Source organism: Eptatretus burgeri, chromosome 7, assembly GCF_056783735.1.
Source record: "Eptatretus burgeri isolate ZD-2024b chromosome 7, Ebu_testis_v1, whole genome shotgun sequence".
NCBI lineage: Eukaryota > Metazoa > Chordata > Myxini > Myxiniformes > Myxinidae > Eptatretus > Eptatretus burgeri.
Window position 1 is genome coordinate 18,634,284 of NC_140967.1, and position 6,923 is coordinate 18,641,206.

Genomic DNA, 6,923 nt, shown 5'->3' on the forward strand with positions numbered 1-6,923 from the left:
CCTGACCTTGACCCATGACATTTTTCATTATTGTCCAATTGAATTTAGAATGGGATTAAAATAAATTCAATTCAAATCAAATAGAAGACCAAATCGGTACAGTCCTGCATTCATCATCATAAGGAACCCAAACAAGCAACAAGCAAAGATGAAGTAAGTCATCAGGAGGAACCTGGATAGGATTCACATTTCAGCTGCTACTCCTTTACCCTCAAACCCATACAAGCACAGCCAAGTGAGCCTGATTCAAAATAATAAAATATAATAAAAAAAGAACCCAGAGGATAATATTAAATCATTCTGGCTGCCAAACCATGTGTCCAATCAAGTTGAAATTTAAAACATATATTCGCCATTACTGCAAGATCATAATTGTGAAGTTTCATGTCAATTTATCAAGAGGTTCCAGAGAAAACATTACTTAATATTTTCTTCAATCCAATATGGCTACCAAACCAAGTGACCTCTCAATTATTCACCAACAAACTTGTCCACCAAAGGCTTGGGGAACATTTCTGTGAAGTTTCCCCTCGATCTTTCCAGCCGTTCTGGAGAAGAATAATTTTTATAGCTTTTAGGGTAAATCCAATCTTCTTCTTCTTTTGGCTGCTCCCGTTAGGGGTCGCCACAGCGGATCGTCCGTTATGATCCGCATACTGATTTGGCACAGGTTTTACGCCGGATGTCCTTCCTGACGCAACCCTGGTCGCCTCTTACGACACAGGGATAAGGATTGGGTTTCGCCATGATTCCGGGCTGCCCTACACCCTCTCATAGCACGGCCCAGCGCAGAGCTCCCGTCCTCAAGCGATCCTCCAACCCAAGCCTCCAAGTAGCCGGATTACAGGCGCACGCCACTACGCCCAGTGCTTTTAGGGTAAATCCAATATGGCTCCCAAACCATGTGACCCATGACATCAAAACAAGAACCAGTTTTGCCACCTGCATAAATTCCACAAGTCTTGGTTTGCCACCAGCAAGCTTACAAGTTGCAAGATGTCCCCAAATCTTATCCATCCTGTGTGTAACATCATCTAGTTTAATGACTGCATCATTCCATACCTACCCAAGGAACACCCGTCTCATCAGGTCAGATCAGGTATGGTAGCATGCACCGGAGCAGCGCGTTGCTGCATCCACTTTCCACCGGTACTCCAAGGGCCTCCATCTAGCCATCCCCCAGGCTGATGCCTGGTCCATCCCCTTGAGATGTTGCTCAATCTGCTGCAACCACAAGGAACGTGGTCGGCCTGCCCATTGGCCTCCTCCACTCACAAGGCTCCCTCGCTGAGAGAATCTGGTGAGCAGGATCAGTGTCAAGAAAACGAGCCACATGTCCATACAGCCGCAGCTGATGCTCACGGAATATGCAGGTAACAAATCTCATTTGAGTCTCTCTCAGCAACTGATCGTTGGACACAATAGTGTGACCAGCAATAGCCAAGGATTCTCTGAAGAGATCTGGTACCAAAGCAATTAAATCTCCCTCTCAGATCCCTGGTCAGAGTCAAAGTCTCACATCCATAGAGCAAGACTGGAAGAACCAAGGATCAGAAGACTCGGACTTTCATATTCCCGCACAGGTACCAGCAGTGCCACACCTCAGGATCCAGTGAATCCATAACTCCCCAGGCCCGACCCAGACATCTGTCGACCTCTGGCTCACAGCTGGCAGAGACGTGAATATTACTACCAAGGTGAGTGAATCTCTCTGTGACCTCAACATCATCGTGAAAAACAGGTACAGACAGAATAGCAGCATCCAATATGTCATTGAAAGCCTGGATCTTAGTTTTGACCCAGGAAACCTGTAATCCCAGTGGCTTTGAGTCATCGTTCAGCATCTCGAGTGCCCCCAAAAGGATATTATATTTAGTCTCCGCAAAGATGACTGCATCATCTGTGAAATCAAGGGTAGAGATATTGACATTCCCAAATGATGCACCACAACTTGATGTCCGGCATCCTCCCCAGAATCCAGTCCGTACAAGCGCTGAAAAGTGTGGGGGTCAGCACACACCCCTGACGAACTCCAGTAACAACTGGAAATAAGTCAGAGATAAGTATCACCACATCTCACAACACTCTCAGAACCAGAGTAGAGTTTAGACATCAGATTGATCAGTTTTGGTGGCACCCCACGAAGACCAAGAATCTTCCATGGGGCAGCCTGACTCACTGGATCAAACGCTTTACAGAGATCAACATAGGCTACAAAATTCCTCTGGTGAAACTACAAAATGCCTCGTCTACGGTTGGTGAGGACCCGAAGAGCCAGGATACAGTCAATTGTTGACCTCTGGTGTAAATCCTGACTGCTCTGGATGCTGGTGCTCGAGCAGATGGTGACGAAGCCTATCAAGAATTATCCGAGGAAAGACCTTGCCCACTACTGAGAGCAGCGTCACCCCTCGGTAGTTGTTGCAGTCTTGGCGGTCACCATTCCCTTTCTAGAGGGGGACAACATGGCTCCTCTTCCAATCAGTTGGGATGATGTGTCATTACATGCAGTTCTGTGCTTTGCCAGGAACACACGTGAGTACAGCATTTCCACCAGCCTTGAGAAGTTCAGCATGGATGCCACAAATCCGAAAACATTTACCCCAGTTCAACCAGTTCACTGCAGCCCGTGTTTCCACAAACAAAGGTGGACCACAGTTGATTGAAGGGTCAGCAATAAGGATAGTAACACACCTGACATCCAACTCGACAGGTGGTGGATCAGCTTGGGAAAGCTGCTCAAAGTAACCGCCCAGCGGGCCTTCACTTCGGACTCCTCTGTCAAGAGCCTACCACCCTCTGCTATAACTGTAGTACAATGAGGGACGGGCTTGGATGTATGCAATGTGTGAATTCCCCTGTAAACAGGACAAGAATCACTTGACCACAGGTGATGCTCTACCCCCTCACAGATTCCTTGCACATAGGCCTCCTTGTCCACCCTTTGTGCATGTACAGTTTTACACCTCAGCTACCTGAACCGCTATAGAACAGCTCAGCTTTGCCATTCAGCCTGGCCCTGCAATGGTATCCAGTGTCCCTTGAGAGACAAAATTCTTCTTTGCCCTCCGGTGAGTTCCAAGACATCCACCGGCAACATCATCGATGGTGGTCTTAAAGGCACTCTACAACTCTTGAGGATTCTCCAAAGCACCCAGACCCCCCAAATCTCCACTCAGCCCATTCACAAACTCCTCAGCTACCCTCTCATCCTTGAGCTTGCCAACATCCAGCCGAGGCTGCTGAACTTCTCAAGGCTGGTGGAAATGCTGCACTCGTGTCATTGCATGCAGTTCTGTGCTCTGCCTGGAACACAGGCATAATCCCAACTGATTGGAAGAGGGGCCTTGTTGTTCCTCTCTGGAAAGGGAAGGGTGATCGCCAAGACTGCAACAACTACCGAGGGGTGACCCTGCTTTCAGTGCCAGGCAAAGTCTTTGCTCGGATAATTCTTGATAGGGTTCGCCACCATCTGCTTGAGTACCAGCGTCCAGAGCAGTCAGGCTTTACACCAAAGAGGTTAATGATTGACCGTATCCTTGGTCTTCGGGTCCTCACCGAACGCAGATGAGAGTTTCGGCAGGGACTGCTTGCAGCCTATGTTGATCTCTGTAAAGCGTTCGATTCGGTAAATCAGGATGCCCTCTGGAGGATTCTTGGTCTTCGTGGGGTGAACCAAAACTGATAGATCTGATGTCTGAACTCTACTCTGGTACTGAAAGTGCTGTGAAATGTGGTGGTACCATTTCTGAATTATTTCTAGTTGTTACTGGAGTTTGTCAGGGGTGTGTACTGGCCCCTACACTTTTCAGCACTTGTATGGACTGGATTCCAGGGAGGATGTCAGAGAGATCAAGCTGCGGTGCATCGTTTGGGAATGTCAAGATCTCTGACCTTGATTTCGCAGATGATGCAGTCATCTTTGCAGAGACTTTAGATATACTTTTGGGGGCACTCGATGTGCTGAATGAGGAGTCAGAGCCGCTGGGACTATGGGTTTCCTGGGTCAAAACTAAGATCCAGGCTTTCAATGACATCTTGGATGCTGCTGTCCTGTCTGTACCTGTTTGTGGTGAAGATGTTGAGGTCATGGAGAGATTTACTTACCTTGGAAGTGATATTCATGTCTCTGCTGGCTGTGAGTCAGAGGTCAATGGACGTCTGGGTCGGGCCTGGGGAGTCATGGATTCAATGGATCTTGGGGTGTGGGGCTGCAGGTACCTGTGCGGGAGGACGAAAGTCCAAGTCTTCAGGTACTTGGTGCTTCCAGTCTTGCTCTATGGATGCGAGACTTGGACTCTGACCAAGGATCTGAGATGGAGACTTAATTCCTTTGGTACCAGGTCTCTTCGGAGAATCCTTGGCTATTGCTGGTCGGACTTTGTGTCCAACGAGCGGTTGCTGAGACTCGGATGAGATTTGTTACCTGCATAGTCCGTGAGCGTCAGTTGCGGCTGCATGGACATGTAGCTCGTTTTCCTGATGCTGATCCTGCTCACCAGATTCTCTCAGTGAGGGAGTCTCGTGAGAGGAGGAGGCTAATGGGCCGACCACGTGCCTCGTGGTTGCAGCAGGTTGACCAGCATCTCAAGGAGATGGGGATGGGCCTGGCATCTGCCTGGGGGATGGCCAGATGAAGGCCCCTGGAGTACCGGCGTAAAGTGGATGCAGTGACGCGCTGCTCTGGTGCATGCTCCCATACCTGACCTGACCTGCAGTTCTGGATCATCCTCCAGCGACCATCAACGAGACATGGTCAATCTCCTTTGCCACACCACCAGCATTGGAATTCCAAGTCCAGCGATGAGTTTGTGGGCGCTGAAATCATGAACCGGCCACCCTCAGTCCATGACTTCTTGCAAAATCATGGACCTTGGTGCTATTCTGGTTCACAGTTCCAGACCCATGTGGACCAGCACATGTTTCATAACCATCCTTATCAATTCCAGTTGACGCATTGAAATCCCCCAAGACTGGAAGAGTATCTCGCCTGGAGCACTGATCAACCACAGACTCGAGCGTGGCATAGAATGTGTCCTTCACGGTGAGATCACTCGCCTCAGTTGAAGTATATCCAGAGACCAGGGAAATGACACCCAGCGAGTGATGAATCCTTTGTCTCATAATATGCTCTTTGACTGGTGTTACCTCAATTATCATTTGAGTCAGCTTATTGGACACAGCCACAGCAACTCCTTGGGCATGGTAACCATCAGAGCGACAAGACCAATAGTAGGTGTAACCACTCGCCATGATCTCGCCGCAATCCGGTCTCCGAACCTCATAGAGTGCCGCAATACCGATGTCCAAACGCTTGAGCTCAGATGATAAGAGACAGGTGATCATCCTCTCTTAGGGATAGGACATTCCAGGCACCCACCCGAAGGGACCGCCTCAGGTTAACCGAAGGAGACTTGATGGGCTTCATGGCGTCTTCCTGCCTGAAAGTTCCTTGCAAGGGATCTTGTACATCCATCGATGCAATAAATGAAAACACAAACTGTGCAGTTGGACCAAGAGATGACAAAGGAAATTCAAGTACAATGCACTGTTGGATGTTTTCAAGAACAATGGTCCATTGTAGGACTGTTGCTGAAATAATAGCAAAAGTTTAATTGCTGAATGCTAATTTTGTTGTTTATTCGTTTTGCTAAGTTGAAGCCTGGTGGTGACTTAGTGGCTAGGGTGGCTGGCTTGGGATATTAGAGTCCTGAGCTCAGACCCCGTTGGTCACTGAATGAAAACCAGGTCGGGCTGACTCAGCCTGTCATCCTTCCAACGTCGGCAAAATCAGTACCAGTGGACTGGTATCAGGACACAGCATCAGTGATGCCCACATACTCGGTAGCAAACTTACAGACTGGTCTCCTATCAAACTTACAGACTGGTCTCCTATCACTACTTTCTCAAACATCAACTCATCCTGGGAATTCTTTCAAAGAAACTTGCTCTCCCTCATGCACAGATTTATCCCCTCTCGTCATCAGTTGTCTTACCCTTCCTCCCGCCCTTGGTTTACTGAAGCTTGTGGCGAGGCAGTTGTCCTGAAACAACTTGCCTTTGCCTCATGGAAAGCAAACCCAACTGAGGGCAATCTCAGTTCTTTCCACAAAGCTCGGAACAAGTGTGTATCTACCCTCAGGAGAGCCAGAAAACAACATCTTTCTCATCTCAAGTCTGAACTCTCTAACCTCTCTCCCTCCTCAAAATCCTGGTGGCATTTAATCAAATCTGTTTCTGGTGTATGTTCCCCCTCCATCCCCTCCCTTACCTCAAGTGGCCGCACTGCTGATTCCACACGTGATAAAGCTGAATGTCTAAACTCGGTGTTTGCAGCTAAATCTTGTGTCCCAAACCCATCACTATCTCTACCCACTTTACCCAGTCGCACCCAACTGTCCCTGGACTCTGTATCCTTTTCTCCTGACAAGGTGGAGAGCTTGCTTTCAAACCTCGAGTCAGATTCTGCAACCGGTCCAGACGGCATCAGCCCACGTGTCCTCAAAGCCTGCTCTTCTGCTCTTGCTCACCCTCTCTCTGTTCTATTCACCCTCTCATTTTCCCAAGGTCATCTGCCATCTGCTTGGAAATCTGCTAACATCACTGCCCTGCATAAAAAAGGTGCAAAAACAGATCCCTGTAACTATAGACCAATCAGCCTTCTCCCAATCATCAGCAAGGTTATGGAATCCATCATCGCTTCAGACATGAAATCCTTCCTCTTCTCCAATGGCTTGATTTCCAATCATCAATTTGGTTTCAGACCAGGTCACTCTACCCTAGATATGCTGCTACTGCTCTCCCATCAATGGATGGAGGTCCTCAATGCCAGACAGGAAATCCGAGCCGTATCCCTGGACATATCACGTGCTTTTGACACAGTCTGGCACCCTGCCCTACTCACCAAACTCTCTGCCCATGGT

The 6,923-nt window shown here is 48.5% G+C and overlaps 1 pseudogene; it reads right to left on the minus strand.

The window, feature by feature from the left end:
• Nucleotides 1–727: 727 nt before the first annotated feature.
• LOC147022768 (signal recognition particle RNA) lies at nt 728–868 on the minus strand (annotated as a pseudogene).
• Between the last annotated feature and the right edge of the window lie 6,055 nt (nt 869–6,923).